Below are 16,410 nucleotides of genomic sequence, written 5' to 3'. Positions count from 1 at the left end.
ACAGTACTCTTCATGGAACAGTCCACCCGTAGGTATGGAAACAGTGAAAATAATGAGTTTCAGCTTGTACTGTTATTCCTTTCAGGAACTTTCCATACTGATTTTAACAAACACTCACACATAGTGGTTTCCAGCATTAACTACGACCGCTTACCAAACTTGAAAATAAAAATAGATTTTAGTCTATGCAGCCTGCTTCAGCCTCACTACTTTTGGCCAAGCACGTACATACCTTTATGACCCCCTATTATTTATTTATTTATTTCAATTTCATGTCTGGAAAACCTGGTGGTGTAGTAAGGTGCTATGACTGCTAAGCAAAAGGTTGGCAGTTCAAATCCACCAGGTGCTCCTTGGAAACTCTGTGGGGGCATTTCTACCCGGTTTTATGGGGTTGCTATGAGTCAGAATTGATTCCGTGGCAATGGGCTTTTTTTTTTTTTAATTTGTTTTATTTCATGTCCAGAGCCTTGGTGGCGATTTGCTTAACAGCTTGGTTGTTATCTGAAATGTCAGCAGTTCGAGTCTAAGATCTACTGTAGGAAAATTAATGGGGCCCTTTTTTTTTATGCTGAGTCCCATATTTCTCTGTGAGTCGCAAGTGACCGGACAGCAACTTTTTTTTTTTTTTTTTGTACACAGCAGGCACTCTATTTTCTCAAGACTCTTCACTTTGAATCCTGTGCCAGAGAACGATGGAGACCTCGCTTTTCTGCCGGGTGCAGAAACTTTTGTAACACAGTGGGAAATGGAAAACCTGACAAGCGTCCGGGGGCGGGCGACGAGGCAAGTCAAGCACATTATTCTTTTAATTTAAAGTCAGGTGCTACAAAGGGAAAGCGGAGGTTAGGGGATTCGTTGAAGCATGTTCGGATTAAGAGTTTGTGCAGTGCAATTCGGAACTCACAAATCCAACGCCCAGTTTGTTTCCGCCTGGTTCGAACCGGGGACCTTTCGCGTGTTAGGCGAACGTGATAACCACTACACTACGGAAACTCGCTTGTCTACTTTGCTTTCCCGTGTATAACTGATTGATAGGAAATGTGTGCTTTCCTTCAGGATATTTTCAGGTTGAGAAATATTTTTCCCCTTGTACTTTCCCATTCTTATAATCAGCAGTATCAAAACTCGAGAAATCATAGTCAAGCAAATGCTACTCCCAGGGTCCCAATTCCTTTAATTCCTTTACAAGCACCAGGAAAATCACGGGCAAGTTTCAAGAAATTTCTTGATAAATTCTGATCTCATTTCTCTGCTGGTGCAAGACGCAATGATCTTCATCTCCCGATGACTGAACGTGAACCCTTAGGAAATAGTACGAAGGGCTGGTTTCAGTAGGCCCTCGGCAATTTGTGCCTGGGCACTAGCGAGAGAGACCGAGGAGCAGAGGGTGTGGGTGTCGGGCTGTGCCCAGTTTTCTGCTATCCGAGGGTCGTGAGGGTGGTGGGGATCTATGGAAGTGTAATCTGTGGCGAGTGAGTCTATTAGACGTCAAATGAAGCTCTATTCTGAGCATCAAACCAAGTTCTATTCTGTATCACTCATAAATTCTGTTCTGGAACGTGTAAATTCTGTGTCCGAAACCCTAAAATCTGTTTTATAGCAGGAAGATGACCATTGTGATGTATCTGACTCTTATTTGTTATTCATTTCATTTCAGCTGTCTTGAATCAGTGTCCTTCCCTTGGAGACTGGAAGCAATCTTCTTCTGTTGTTCCTGTCAGGTGCCGCCCTGTCGTTTCTGACTCACATGGACCCTATAGGACAGAGTAGAACTGTTCCATAGGGTTTCCAAGGAGCCGCTGGTGGATTTGAACTGCTGAGTTTTTGGTCAGCAGCTGAGCTCTTAACCACTACACCACCAAACGAAAAAGGGAAACCCCTTGCTGTCGAGTAGATTCTGACTCATAGAGACCCTATAGGACAGAGTAGAACTGCCCCATGGAGTTTCCAAGGAGCGCCTGGTGGATTTGAACTGCTCATCTTTTTGATTAGCAGCCCCAGCCTAACCACTTCACCACCAGGGCTCTAAAATTAAACTTTCCAAAGGTCGAGTATAGGTCCAGGTGTTCAGCAGCGAAAATGTGCTTGTTCCCAAGTATTAGAAATTTTTGACTAGAGAGATTTCTCAGTCTCTGAGAAAGATCACTTTATGTCTCCTTCTTTGGCAGCTAAAAAACAACCTGATGAAAATACTGGGCGTAAAGGAGGCGAAAAGCATGTTTCTTATTAGCACAATCTCAAGCTTGACGCTGTTTTGAGATCAGATCTGCAGGTTAGACAGTGATTCCATTCAACACCTATGTTTGTTCATTCACCTTTCTCAAAAATTTGCCTTAATACTTATTTTGAAGAAATTATTGAGCAGCCCAATCTCATGCTGGTGAATAGAAGTACCAGATGGCCTTAGGGAAATGAAATGCTAGAAGGAGGAAAGGGGCACCTAAAGTGATCATTATGACAAATTTTCCCATAGTAATTTAGTTACAGTAAAATTGGTGAGTAGAACAACCGATAAAAATCACAGGGTTTTCTCAGAGGAGCACAGAAAAGGGTCATCACCCCCAGTCCTAATGATAACGAAATTGGTGGCTAAACAACACTTCAGTTAATTAAAAAAAAAAAAAAATGAGTTGGTTGAAGAGCAGTTGAATGGAAGGGGGATTCTGATCTTGGGTAAAGAGGATAGAGAGTAAGTGGAGTACAGAGACCTTCAGGTGTAGGTTTGAATCAGAGCCCTCAGAGAAGAGAAGGTAAGTGGAATAACAGGTGCAAGAACAGAGAGGTGAGGGAAGGTCCTGTACAGTATGGAGGTTAGATTTCAATCTGAATATGATGAGTAGGAAAGAAGTGACTGCTTTAAAGAGGAACACAACGTTGCCCATTTGGATCCCAAGGCTTCTTTGGCTTTTGGGTAAACATTGGACAGCCTCAGAACTCAGACCTCAAACTTCTCCTCTTCTCTCTTTATTCTAATATCATAAAAGCTAAGATCATTATCTTGGGTTTAATCAGCTTATTATTTCAGCATTTTATATGAGAAGAAGCCAATTGCACCGTAGTCAATTCCTCTAGTATGACGTGCACCTAAAATCGTTATCTTAATATAGCAAATAACGTCCATATTTCAACATTCTACATAAAGAAATAGTCACAGCATGATTATATTCTTAGGGATTATATTTTTCTATTTTCATTACTTCTGAGCATTTCAAGAATTGGATCAATGGTAGAATTTCTAATTTCATTTCCATTATTTTTGAGTACTAAGGTTCATGTGCATATTAATCATAAACTGGATATATTATTTTAGGACTCATGTATTCAGTAAAATCAAAAGAAATACACTTCTCTTGTGGGCATCACAACCTTTCTTCCTGTCAGGATGTCCTGTTGGCGCTACTTCAAAATGATACAACATTCTCGACTACTGAACTGCTACGAATTTGGCCCAAACTACCTGCATTTCTTGTCTGAATTATTGCAGTAGCCTAACAACTTTTCTCCTGCTAGTTATCAGCTGCTTGCTAAGCCTGCCTCCAACCTTGTTCTCTGTGATGTGTTGTGCCACCCAAGTTTCCTCCTTTCAGGACCAAGGCATTCATTTCCCCAGCTGCCAGGAGTGTTGCTCCCTCATGGAACAAATTTGAAGCCTGCTCTAGGAATTGTCCTGAGGTGAAAGGAACTGCCTTTATCAAGGTCATGTCCTGTCTCTGAAAGCAGCCCGCAGTAATGACTAATGCATGCCTATAAAGGTCTGACTCTCTTGCATCAACTCTGAAGGGCCATCCTATTTTCAGAGCTCCTCAAGGGATCAGATCAGGCCTCTGTTGCTGCCTGTCAACTTTTCCCCTTGTAATCGTGCTTCCCTCACTCCCTCACAGGTGTTGTTCCCATAGCATTCCCTAATAAACTTCCTGTGTACAAATATCTAACCTATTTGAATACAGTTTGTGCCAGGAGTGGTCCAAGAAACCATACACTAAATGGGATTTTGAAGCTGGATCGCTCTGTATTCCTGTGGCAATTAATATAGTGACCCCATGTCATCCTCTACAAATGTCCAGACAGTCTTACTAGCCATGGACAATATAAGGCTCATGAGAGAAAAGTCTCTTTAGATACTTTCACAGAGGTATTTTACCTATTACATTTTGCCCTAAATTGTAATTAATCAACTTTAGGCTTCCCAGAACACAGAGAAGGGGCATCTCCCCAGGATTTAGTAGCAGGTGGGGCTGATCCACCTGGGACATTCTGGAGAGGAATATTCATGTCCTGAGCTGGGGCCCAATCCAACAAATCCTTCGCAGGGGTCTCTGAATCTTTCTCAAAGGCTTCTTGGGGTAGGATGAAGGAACCCTCTCTAGTGAGAGTTTCTCTCGGATGAATTCCATGAGCTCCAGACCGTCTTTTTGCTGGAGGTACAGTTTTTGTGTTTCTTCTTCTTTTTGCAGGAGTGTGGAAAAGGGAAATAGAAAATATAAAGAGAAACTTGAAAACATGGTGTCATTTAGTAACAGTTAAGATTGGGTAAATGAGAGGGTTCGTTTGATGAGTGATGAGGGAGCCAACATACTTAGCAGTTTCTAAATGTAAAATAACTTTTTTACTCCTGGCAGGCTAGTTCAGGTGGTTAGGTGGTAGTAATAAAGACAAGGTCCCTGGTTTGATGCCCGTGCTGGGTCAAGAGAAGACATTGCTCTACTCACCTCATACCCAGCTGAACTATTGAAAATAGCCTCTTTGACATAAAACCTAGATCAAACGCCACCTTTATTTCTTTAATCCTAGATAGTGACAGCTACCATCTTTGCTCTACCTCTAAGGGGTGGGTGGGGAGAAGAAGAAATAGGTTTTTGAAACAAGTGACATAAAGCCTTAAGATAGAAATTTCAGTGAAGAAAATGATGCTGGGAGTGGGGATGGCCTTGGATATGGGTTGTGTGTCTGATGGCCACTGTCCATCTGACACCTTGTTCTCCCCATCCCTTTTTCAGGGTCTAGTGCACTATATCCATATGACTGTCAAGCACTTTCTCTACCTGATTAACTCCTTTACCTGACCTCTTTGGCTTTTGGGTAAACATTGTAAAATCCCAGAGCTCAATCTTCAGGCCTCTTCTGTTTTTTGTTGTCATTCCCTGGCTAAGCCCATCATCTCATGGTTTACATCTCCACGGTCTTCACTGGAGTACCATTGTGTATCTCTAGCCGACTGATTATCTCCTCTTAGAAGTCTTACAGTAAGCATCTTAACCTGAACATATCCCAAAGTGGAATTCATATCTATCCTCTGAAACTGTTCCAAACATATTGATCTCTATCTCATTTAACTGCAACTTCATCCTTCCAGCTGTTTAGGACTAAGAATTTGGGATCTTCATTGACTCCATTTTTGCTCTATTCAGCATATCCAGTCACTCTGAAAATTGTCCTTGCTTTATCTTCAAAATATATCTGCAATATGGCCAGTTATTAGATCCTTCCATTACTATTAGCTTGGCTTTAACCATAATATTCTCTAATGTAGAATGTTATTACCTGTTGCCATGGAGTTGATTCCAACTCAAGATAATTCTATAGAACAGAGCTGACCTGCCCCATCGCATTTCCAAGTAGCTGGTGGATTCTAACTGCTGACCTCTAGGTTAGCAACCAACGAGCTCTTAACCATGCACCACCAGGGGTCCAGAATATTATCAATATCTCTTATTATGTCTTGAGTTTGCTTCCATTGCCTTTAATAAGATACTGTCTACAGAATATTTAAAACCCGACAATGGCTCCTTATTGTTCTCTACTAAAGATGCATCAATGGATCCTCACTGTACTCAGAGAAAAAAAAAAAAAAAGCCAAAATCCTTAGAATAATCTACAAGGCTCTACCTAATGTCCCTGCTCCCTAATCAATTTCCTCTCTGACCTTTTCTCCTACTGCTCTCCCCCTTGCTCACTCTGCTAAAGTTATTATTGACCTTCTTGTTGTACTTTAAATACATTAGACATCTTCCTGCCTCAAGACCTTCGCACTAGCCACTGCCTTTGCTTTTAACACTGTATTCCAGATACATGTACTAACTCATCTTCTTTAAATATCACATTATTAGTGAATCCACCGTGGACTTCCAGAGTTTCACTACTCCTGAACACCTTATCCTCATTCCTGATTTTTTTGCCAATATATTTATGTACATCTAATAAACTATGCAATTTACATAATCATTTTGCATTATGCCTTTCTTTATCACTGGAAAGTAAGGTCTATGAGGGAAAAGACTTTTTTTGGTGTTTTTAAAAATGTTTATTGTGTTTTAGGTGAAATTTTACACAGCAAATTAGGTTCCCATTTTACAATTTTTGTACAAATTTTCCACAACATTGGCTAGAGTTTTTGCAAGGTGTCAGCATTCTCATTATTTCCATTCTGTTTGTTGTATGTCCATTTATCTAGTTTCCCTACCCATTTTTGCCTTCTCGTGTTAGGGTAAATGTTTACCATTTGGTCTCGTATAGTTGATTGTTTAAGGGAGCACATTCCTCACAGGTGATATTTATTTTCTAAGCCAATCTATTATTTGACTGAAAGAAGGCCTCTGGAGGTGACTTCAGTTCCAAGTTAAAAGGGTGTCTTAGGGCAATAGTCTCAGGGATTCCTCTAGTCTCTATCAGTTCAGTAAATCTGGTCTTGGTTGGAATGCCGGTTTTGCCCTACATTGAGGGAAAACACGAAAGACTTTTTTTGTTCATTTACTACTGTAGCATTTGTTACTAGAACCATGCTTGGCACAGAATGTACTTGTTGTTAGGTGCAATCTTGTAGTGACTCCATGTACAACAGAATGAGACACTGCTCGGTCCTGCACAATCCTGACAATCATTGCTATGTTTGAGCTCATTGTTGCAGCCACTGTGTCAATCCATGTCATTGAGGGTCTTCCTCTTTTTTCTGACTCTCTACCTAGCATGTGACCTTCTCCAGGGACTGGTCCCTCCTGAAAACATGTCCAAACATATAAGACAAAGTCTCAACATCTTCCCTTCTGAGGAGTATTCTGGCTTAATTTTTCAAATAGCAAATGATGAAAATGAGATCTAGAAAGATCACTGATCTTCCCTTTTCTTTAACAATGTAATAAATATTATATGGAAACAGATGTGACTGGATGTCATACCTTGGGTTCCTTCTACTATACCAAGGTTATTGAACTCCAATAAGTGTGTTTGCCGAAGAGGTGACGAGACACGGTCCTAGTGACCTAGGAGTTCAAATTGGGGCCATTATTCCCTGTCCGTGAGTATAAAGTGACCTAGCTGGAGCTGGACTCACAAGAACACATCAACTGGGTCCTGAGGTATAAAAACAGTAGCTAGGAAAACCTAGAAAGCATCTTTTAAGGAAAATTTCATATAAACAATCTTAAACAGAGCACAAAAGATCCACGTATTTTCCACTCTTTTCTTTGTCTTTTAGCATTTAGTAAATAGTAAGATTTGTTCACCCAGTGAAGACCTTCCTGACTGCCATTACTCAAATCTGAACCAATGCTTCTGAAGAAAGACAATTCAAAATGTAGTATCATGTATATTTAGCAGTTTTTAGCCAGTTTGAAAAGGTGAAACTTTTAATGATATTACCCATTTCTAATGTTAATATATGCTTAATTATGTAACATTCCTTGAACTCTGGCAGACATGGCTCTGGCAGTATGCTTGTCTATTTTCCATTTTTGCCCCTTTGAACATTTGCGGAATACTCTTTCTTCTTGCTTTATTATAACTTTGTGATGATTTCAGCCCAGGACATCCCTCACTTGCAGGTTAGTTTCTCTTATCAGAAAGAGAGTTTTAACTTTTTTTAACCTTCACACTGTTTGGGGTCAGCTTTCCCATCAGTAGCTATCAAGTGTAACAACTTCATCATACCACAGCCAGCATTTCTGAACATGAAGGCTCTACTATGTGGGGAGGCTAGGCTGAATTAGCACCCTGTACATTGGGAGCTCACAGATTTTTTGACCTAAAAGCACACAATAAAAGTGTCAAAGTTTTAAGGGTGCTGGAAATACAGTTTGAAGAGATTGAGCTCATTTCAGAGGTGAATGAGGATAAGGAGGCCTGATTAGCACAGGAACTCAATACAAAACTTGGGATGGCCCACCATCCTTCTAAAGGTTTGTGTTTTACAACAATTCAGCATGAAGGATTTATTTCTGCATTTCCAGACAAGATAAATAGCCATATAAAAACATAACTCCATCGAGATGGTGCTAGGTTTTCAATCCAAGAGCTTAACTACTTATCCTTCATACTTTTGGGGTAATGTCACTGTTGTTGTTGTTGTTATGTGGTGTTGAGTCGGTTCTGACTCATAGCGACCCTATGCACAACAGAAGGAAACACTGCCTGGTCCTGAGCCATCCTTAAAATCATTGTTATGCTTTAGATCTTTATTGCAGCCACTGCGTCAACCCACCTAATTGAGGGTCTTCCTCTTTTCCGCTGACCCTGTACTCTATTCTGCCAAGCATGATGTCCTTCTCCAGGGACTGATCCTTCCTCACAACATGTCCAAAGTATGTAAGACGCAGTTTCGCCATCCTTGCCTCTAAGGAGCATTCTGGCTGTACTTCTTCTAAGACAGATTTGTTCGTTCTTTCGACAGTCCATGGTATATTCAATATTCTTCACCAACACCATAATTCAAAGGTGTTAATTCTTCTTCAGTCTTCCTTATTCATGGCCCAGCTTTCACATGCACATGATGCGATTGAAAATACCATGTCTTGGGTCAGCACACCTTAGTCTTCAAGGTGACATCTTTTCTCTTCAACACTTTGAAGAGATCATTTGCAGCAGATTTACGCAATGCAATGCATCTTTTGATTTCTTCACTGCTGCTTCCATTGCTATCGATTGTGGATGCAAGAAAAATGAAATCCTTGACAACTTCAATCTTTTCTCCATTTATCATGATGTTGGTCACTGGTCTAGTTGTCACTATTCCAGAACAAAGACAAGTTTAGTTCAGTGGACTTTCAAATCAGTGAGGAACTGATTCTGAGAGAAGATTGGACAATGCTTGACCCCCCGAGAATTGCTCCCGAGGGAAAGATTTAATCTTTAGACTAGCCATAGCTCCGTGGGCCTCACATCACACTAAAATTGTGTGCCTGCCTCACCTCCCCAAGACACCTGAAGGATTTCCCCCAACATGTAGCACATACATTGATATAGAAAGGCCCTGGTAGCATTGACGTTAAGAGCTCAGCTGCTAACTAAAGTGTTAGCAGCTGCTCCACAGAAACCCTATGGAACAGTGAATTAGCTTGATGGGAACAGGTATTGATGTACTATTTTGTGCCAGTCCCTGACAATACAAAGGTAGCAAAACAGATGTGTTCCCTGACATAATGATGTCTTAGTTTCTTAGTGCTGCTGTGACTGAAATACCACTGGCTCCACTGGGGATCAAACCTAGGATCTTCTGCATGTGAAGCAGATACGCTAACCACTATACCATGCAACCACAACAAGTACAGTCCCACGGACTGCCAGAAGAACTAACAAAATGTCTTGGAAGAAGTACAGCCAGGATTCTCATTAGAAGCAAGGTTGGTGAGACCTCCTCTTAGATGCTTTCCACTTGTTATCAGGAGGGACCAGTCCTTTGGGTGGCTTAAAGAACAGGATTTTTTTTGCTTTCTTTTTTTCCACAGTTCAGGAGGCTAGAAGACGAACTTCAATGTGTGTTTCTGGGGGGAGGTCCTTCCTCATCTAGTTCAACTTTTTGATTTTGTTGTTTTTCGGTGCCATGGAGCTGGTTCTGACCCACAGCAGACCCTACAAGAGAACAAAACACTGCCAGGTCTTGTGCCATCCCCACAACCATTGTTATGCTTGAGGCCATTGTAGCAGCGCTGTGTCAGTCCATTTCATTGAAGGTCTTTCTGTTTTTCACTGACCCTCTCATGTACCAAGCAGAATGTCCTTTTCAAAGGGCTGATCCCTTCTGATAGCACGTCATATATGAGAGGAAGTCTTGCCATCCTCACTTCTAGTAAGCATTTTGGCTGTACTTCTTCCAATACAGTTTTGTTAGTTCTTCTGGATGTCCATGGGACTATACTTGTAGTGGTTCCATGGTGTAGTGGTTAGCACATCTGCTTTACACGCAGAAGATCCTGGGTTCAATCCCCAGTGGAGCCAATTTAACCTTTTAGCAGCCTGCAATCCTACTTCCTGTGCTGTTTTATGTGCTTCTACATAGATTCACCTGTGTCCGTTGTCTTCTGGTATCATATGTCTTCCACCCAGTGTGTGCTCCCTTGTCTCTGAGTCTAATCTGCTGTTTTCATCTCAAGCATTGGTAGATTTAGGACCCACTCTACACCGATATGGCCTCACTGACAGAACAAACAAATCCTATTGCCAAATGGGATTTCGTACACAGATAAAAATTTTCAACACATATATCTGGAGGATTCAATTTAACCGGTAACAACAATATGTTAAAATTATTATTAACCTTTTTAAAAACGGTCAAACTGTTTTCTAAAGTGGCTGTGTCATTTTGCATTCCCACCTGCACTGTATGAGAGTACAAATTTGTCCACATCATCAGTAACACAGGTTATTATCTATGTTTTCTGGTATAGGCACAGAGTAAGTGTGAAGTGCTATGTCAATGTGGTTTCATTTATATATGCATGATGACTGTGAGTAGCACTGGTTGTATAGTGGTTAAGTACTACAGCAGCTAAGTAAAGGTCTGCAGTTCAAATTGACCAGCTGTTCTTTGGGAACGCTATGGGGCACTTCTACTTTCCTATATGGTGGTTATGTGTTGGAACTCGACAGCAAAGAGTTTGGGCTTTTTTCTTTTTCCTTTTTTTTTTTCTAGGTTTACAACTATGATGTTGAACATCTTTTCATGTGCTCATTAGCCATTTGTATGTCTTCTTTGGACAAATGTCTATTCAAATCTTCTGTGTGTTTAAATTTGGTTCTTTATCTTAGTATTATTGATTTATAAAATTTCTTTACATATTCTGGATACAAGTCCTTGATGAGATATTCGATTCACGGATATTTCCTCCCAGCCTATGGTTTGTCTTTTCATTTTCCTAACGGTGCCTTTCAAAGTGCAAAAGATTTTAATTTTGATTTAGTCCTGTTAGTCAATTTTTTTCTTTATGGATAGTGCTTTTGGTGTTATATCTAAGAACTCTGCCTAACCCAAAGTCACAAAGATTTTCTTCAGTGTTTACACCTAAAACTTTCATAATTTGAGGTCTTATATTTCGGTCTATGATGGATTCTAAGTTAATGTTTGTGTATGGTTTGAGGGAAGGCTCTAAATTCTTCTTTTTGTGTGTGGATGTGCAATTGTCCCAGCACTAATTGTTGAAAAGGCTATCCTTTTCGTCTTGATTTGCCTGGGTATTTTTCTGAAAAGAGTCGCTATGAATCGGAAACCACCACTTGGCTATGAATTAGAAGATTCTAAGCTTCACTCTCACTAGCTAAGTAACTTTGGGGAAAAAATCCATTCCTACTTTTCATTTATATAAGTTGACTTAATTTTCTAAAATAAATATTTTAGGGCATAAAAAATAGTACTACCATAATTTGGTCAATACTTTTCTTTGTTTTATGCTTTAAAATATTTTTAAAATAGTTCATTAGGGACACAGAGTTCTACAGCCTGTTAGGAGAGATTCTGCTTTAGACACTGTCTTCAAAATTGATTTCATCAACAGTCACATGGATTTCCTTGGCACCACTGGCACTGACAAGTGATAACTAATTCTTTCTTGGGGGAAAAGAAGCCATTAAAAAATATATAAATTAATCTTTACCATTTTAAAAGAGAGCAAGCCATTGGCAGAGTAACTAGTTAATCCCACATTCATCTGAAATTATTATCTTAAGCTAGTAATAACTTCCCTATTCAAAATTCTATACAAAAGAAATAGTCATAGCATGATTATAATTTTAGCTATGATGTTTTTCCATTTTCATTGCCTATGAGCATTTCAAGAATTGGATCAATGGTAGAATTTCTAATTTCATTTCCATTACTTTTAGTATTAAGGTTCATGTGCCTATTAATCATAAATTGGATATAATATTGTTTCATGACTCAAGTGTTCTCTAAAATCAAAAGCTGGATAATGAAATGCACTTCTTACCTAGGCATCACAACATCTCGTCCTGTCAGGATGTCCTGTTGGTGCTCCTGCGACATGATACAAAATTCTCAGCTCCTGAACTGCTTCCAGTCTGACCCAATCTACCTGCATCTCTTGCCTGAATTACTGCAGTAACCTAACAACCTTCCTACTGCTGCTTAGCAACTGCCTGCTAAGCCTGCCTCCAGCCTTCTCTGTGTTGTGTGCTGGGTTGTGACACCCAGGTTCCCTCCTTTCAGGACCAAGGCATTCATTTCCCCAGCTGCCACAAGTGTTGCTCACTCATAGAAGAAAGTTGAGGCCCTCTCTAGGAATTGCCCTCAGCTGAAAGGAACTGCCTCAGTCAAGGCCATGTTCCCTCTCTGAACACAGCCCACAGTAACGGATGCTCAATACATACCTATAAAGGTCTGACTCTCTTGCCTTAACTCTGAAGGGCCCTCCCATTTCCAAGGCTCCTCATGGGATCAGCTCAGGCCTCTCTTGCTGCCTGTCAACTTTCCCCCTTCTAACCCTGCATCCCTCACTTCTTTACAGGTGTTGTTCCCATATCATTCCCTAATAAACTTCCTGCACACAAATATCTAATCCACATGAATACAGCTTGTGCCAGGAGTGGTCAAGAATCCATGTACTAAGTGGGATTTAGGAGCTGGGTCATTTTCTATTCATATGGCAATGAATCATATGTCATTAATATATCGAACCAATGTTATCCCCTACAACTGCCCTGAGAATCTAAATATCCATGGACCAGACAAGGCTCAGGAGATCAAAATCTCTTTAGGTGCTTTCACAGAGGTACTCCGCCTATTACATTTTGCCCTAAAGTGGAAATTAATCAACTTTAGCCTTTCACGGAGCACAAAGAAGAGGCCGTTTCTCCAGGATATAGGAACGCACAGGGCGGATCCAACGGGGATCCTCTTTCCTGTCTGGAAGGGAATCCTCATGCCCTGATCCACCTGATCCTTTCCAGTGGTCGCAGTACCCTTCTCAATGGCTTCCTGGGGAAGGATGAAGGAGCACTCTCCAGTGAATGTTTCTCTAGGGAAGAAATAGACAGGCTCCAGAATGTCTTATTTTGCAATGGTGGAGCGAAGTTCATTTCTGCTGGAGGTAGTTTTTGTGTTTCTTTTCTTTTTAATTTTACAGGAGTGCAGAAAGGGGAAATAGAGAACATAAAGAGAAGCTTGAAAGAATAGTGTCATCTAGTCATAGTTAAGATTATGTATATGACAGTCTCCTTTGGATGAGTGAGGAGGGAGACAACAGAGATCTATCTGAATGTAAAAAGAGTACTTTTTTTTTTAAAAAAACCAGTTGTCTGGTTAGCTTGTTTGTTTAGAGTGTGGTGTTAATAATTCCAAGTTCCCAGCTTTGGTCTATGTTTGGGCCAGGAAAACAGGATTTCTGTTGATTACAAATAAATATACAGTCTGGAGGGAGGATGGGAGGATAGAGAGGAAGCTGGCAAAATTGTCACGAAAGGAGAGACTGGAAGGGCTAACTCATTAGGGGGAGAGCAAGGGGGAGTATGGAGTAAGGTATATATAAACTTATATGTGACAGACTGACTTGATTTGTAAATGTTCACTTGACGCTCAATAAAAATTAAAATAAATTAATCCATATATAAATATACAAATAACTTTGCACTCAATTCACACCCAGCTAAACTGAGAAAATAGGCACCCTGATATAAAATCTAGTTCAAATGTCAACTGTATGTCTTTAATAATCCTCAGTAGTGACACCTACCCTCTTTGTTCCCCCTCAAAAATGGGCATGGTGAAGAGAAGAAACAAAGAGATTTTTGGAACAAGTGACAGAAAGCCTCAAGATAGAAATTTTAGTGAAGAAAAGGAGTCTAGGAGTGGGGATGGCCTTGGGGATGGGCTGTGCATGGAGGCCATTGTCCATCTGATACCTCGTTCTCCTTGTCCCTTTTCCAGGGTCCAACGCACTGTATTTCCATGGGACTGTCAAGTACTTTCTCTACCTGATTATCTCTGCCACCTGATTGTCACCTCAGCTCTTGCACTGCTCTTTCTTACCGCTGAAACTAATCCCTATAGTTTTATAGTAATCACAGTCAGACACAATGCATATTTTCCTTCTTTCTTTCTTTTTTTTTTTTAAGGTATCAATAGACTTCCACTCTAATTTCTGTCCATGAAGACATATTTTTTTTTTCTTTTTTCCTTTTCTGGATCTCCAGGACCTAGAATGATGCCAAAGCCAGAGTGAATGTATGAAACCTTTTAATTTTCTCCTGACTTTCATGTTACTGCCATAAATATTCATATATGCTATTTGTCTCCTACCTTAAAATAATGAATTTTGGTACATAATTTGTGGGCAACACATGTTCCAAAAAATGTAAAACTGTACAAACATGCTGCAAAACCCATTTGGTTGCATTGATTTCTCAAATACCACACACACACACACACACACACACGCACACACAACCCAAAGCCACCAGGCCTCTCTAACTATGACCCGGGAATCCGTAAATGTGCTTATAAGACTCATCCTGGTGCACAAAAGCCAAAAAAGACAAAAGTTTGACCCAACCAGACTTCCTGGGTGCATTGCCTCATACACTAACATTCCCCAAAGAACTTTTCTTTCATTTTTCAACATTACACCAACCTCCACTGGAGGGCAGCAAATAAGTTCAGTGGAAAAATCCCCTTCCAAGAATCCTAACCAAAAACAAAAAACCAAACCCATGGCCATGGAGTCGATTCAGACTCATAGGGATCCTATAGGACAGAGTAAGAATCCTAAGATCCCCAAAATGTTTGTGGACACTTTCTTTCCAACGTGTCATGAAAGCGTTTTAACTGGGAAATTCACATTGTTTACCCATGAAATTTTTCATTACTATTCAGAAGTTAAAAAAACTTAATAATCTTGATGTATTCTTGATATGTCCTAACTATTTAATATTCCAAGATTATTAGATGTTCTGTCGAAAGCTCTTTGAAATTAATGTTAATCATTAGTTTAAAAATACTTTAAAATTTGCTTTATTTAACCTTACATTAGTTATATAAATAATTCCCCTAAAATCTTTCACTTTGAAGAATTATCAACGTATTAATGACATCATGTTGATTAAACCAAATGAACAAGACCTTTGAAAAGAAGAAAAAAATTGATGGAGACTCCTAATGACATTTGACTTGACACCGGAAGTCTCTAGGGGTCGATTTCAAAGCGGATAAGCTTTTGAGGTCCTCACTTGACAGAAAACCTGTACATTCCACGCTCTGAATCTGAAGGGAGCCATGTCCACCGGCTCCACGCAGACGGGGATCTTTGGGGCAGGGGCCTTCTCTTGAGACCCGCCTCTACCCTCTTGGAAACCACGGAAACAGAGAGTAAAGGGGCAGGGGAGGCGCTGGCACTGGCTACCGGTGGACGAAGGCCTGAGTGTCAGAGTCTCTAGGGACAAGATGTACTGTTTTCAAGCCCAGGCCAACACAGAGGGCAGGAGAGTTCTTGCGTTGGTCACAATATATACGCTCTTCTATGTTCGGTTAATGGCAATGGGTGGCTGTTTTTTATATGTTCGGTAAGGAGGAAGGATCTCCGGTACAAAATTAGTTCATTTCTAAGCTCAGAAAACAGATGTTTTCCCACCGTGTTTCATACAAGCAAGGCCTTTCCTGTATCGGGCAAACCCAATCACCGCAATTACGATGAAACTGGCCTTCAGTCTCAAGTTCCCTCTACAGAATAGAGTTTTTCTAGATGCCCCAGGCTGGATAATCTCAAAGCCGTCTTTTCCTCCAGGAAATTCTCCTAGTTACGGTACACTTCTTTCACTCATACTTTTTGCCTATTAAAACGACCAAGCAAACTCCACTATTCACAACAATCAAAGTCTTTCCTCATAGGCCCCATTCCTTTACAAACACAGGCGTGCTAGCGACAGGAAGGGAGCATTTAATTTTAAGAAACTCCTCAGTATTGTCCCATGGAAATTACTCTTGTGTATGCCTCTCTAGGGAAAGAAATTACCCTTTAGGAACCAGAGCCCCAGGCCCTCAGGACCGAACTCTGGAAGCCCGTGAGTCCGCACTAGCGGCTGGGCAGCTAGCTGCAGGGATATGACCTCGGAATGTCAAGCTGTAGCCCAGATACATGGGGTGGGGTGATTTTCAAGACTGGACTCTATATTGTTCATCCCTGGGACATCACA

General features: G+C 40.6%; 2 non-coding genes across 2 annotated transcripts; one reads left to right on the top strand and one right to left on the bottom strand.

Annotated features, from left to right (window-relative positions):
* Positions 1-924: 924 nt before the first annotated feature.
* TRNAV-AAC (transfer RNA valine (anticodon AAC)) lies at positions 925-996 on the bottom strand. The gene has a single exon. It is a non-coding gene; the product is annotated as a tRNA-Val (tRNA).
* Positions 997-10,136: 9,140 nt separating this feature from the next.
* TRNAV-UAC (transfer RNA valine (anticodon UAC)) lies at positions 10,137-10,209 on the top strand. Its single transcript has one exon. It is a non-coding gene; the product is annotated as a tRNA-Val (tRNA).
* The last annotated feature ends 6,201 nt before the right edge of the window (positions 10,210-16,410 follow it).

This window comes from Elephas maximus, chromosome 1 (genome assembly GCF_024166365.1).
Source record: "Elephas maximus indicus isolate mEleMax1 chromosome 1, mEleMax1 primary haplotype, whole genome shotgun sequence".
Lineage (NCBI taxonomy): Eukaryota > Metazoa > Chordata > Mammalia > Proboscidea > Elephantidae > Elephas > Elephas maximus.
Note: the sequence above shows the minus strand (reverse complement) of the source record. Positions and strands in the feature narration are given on the sequence as shown.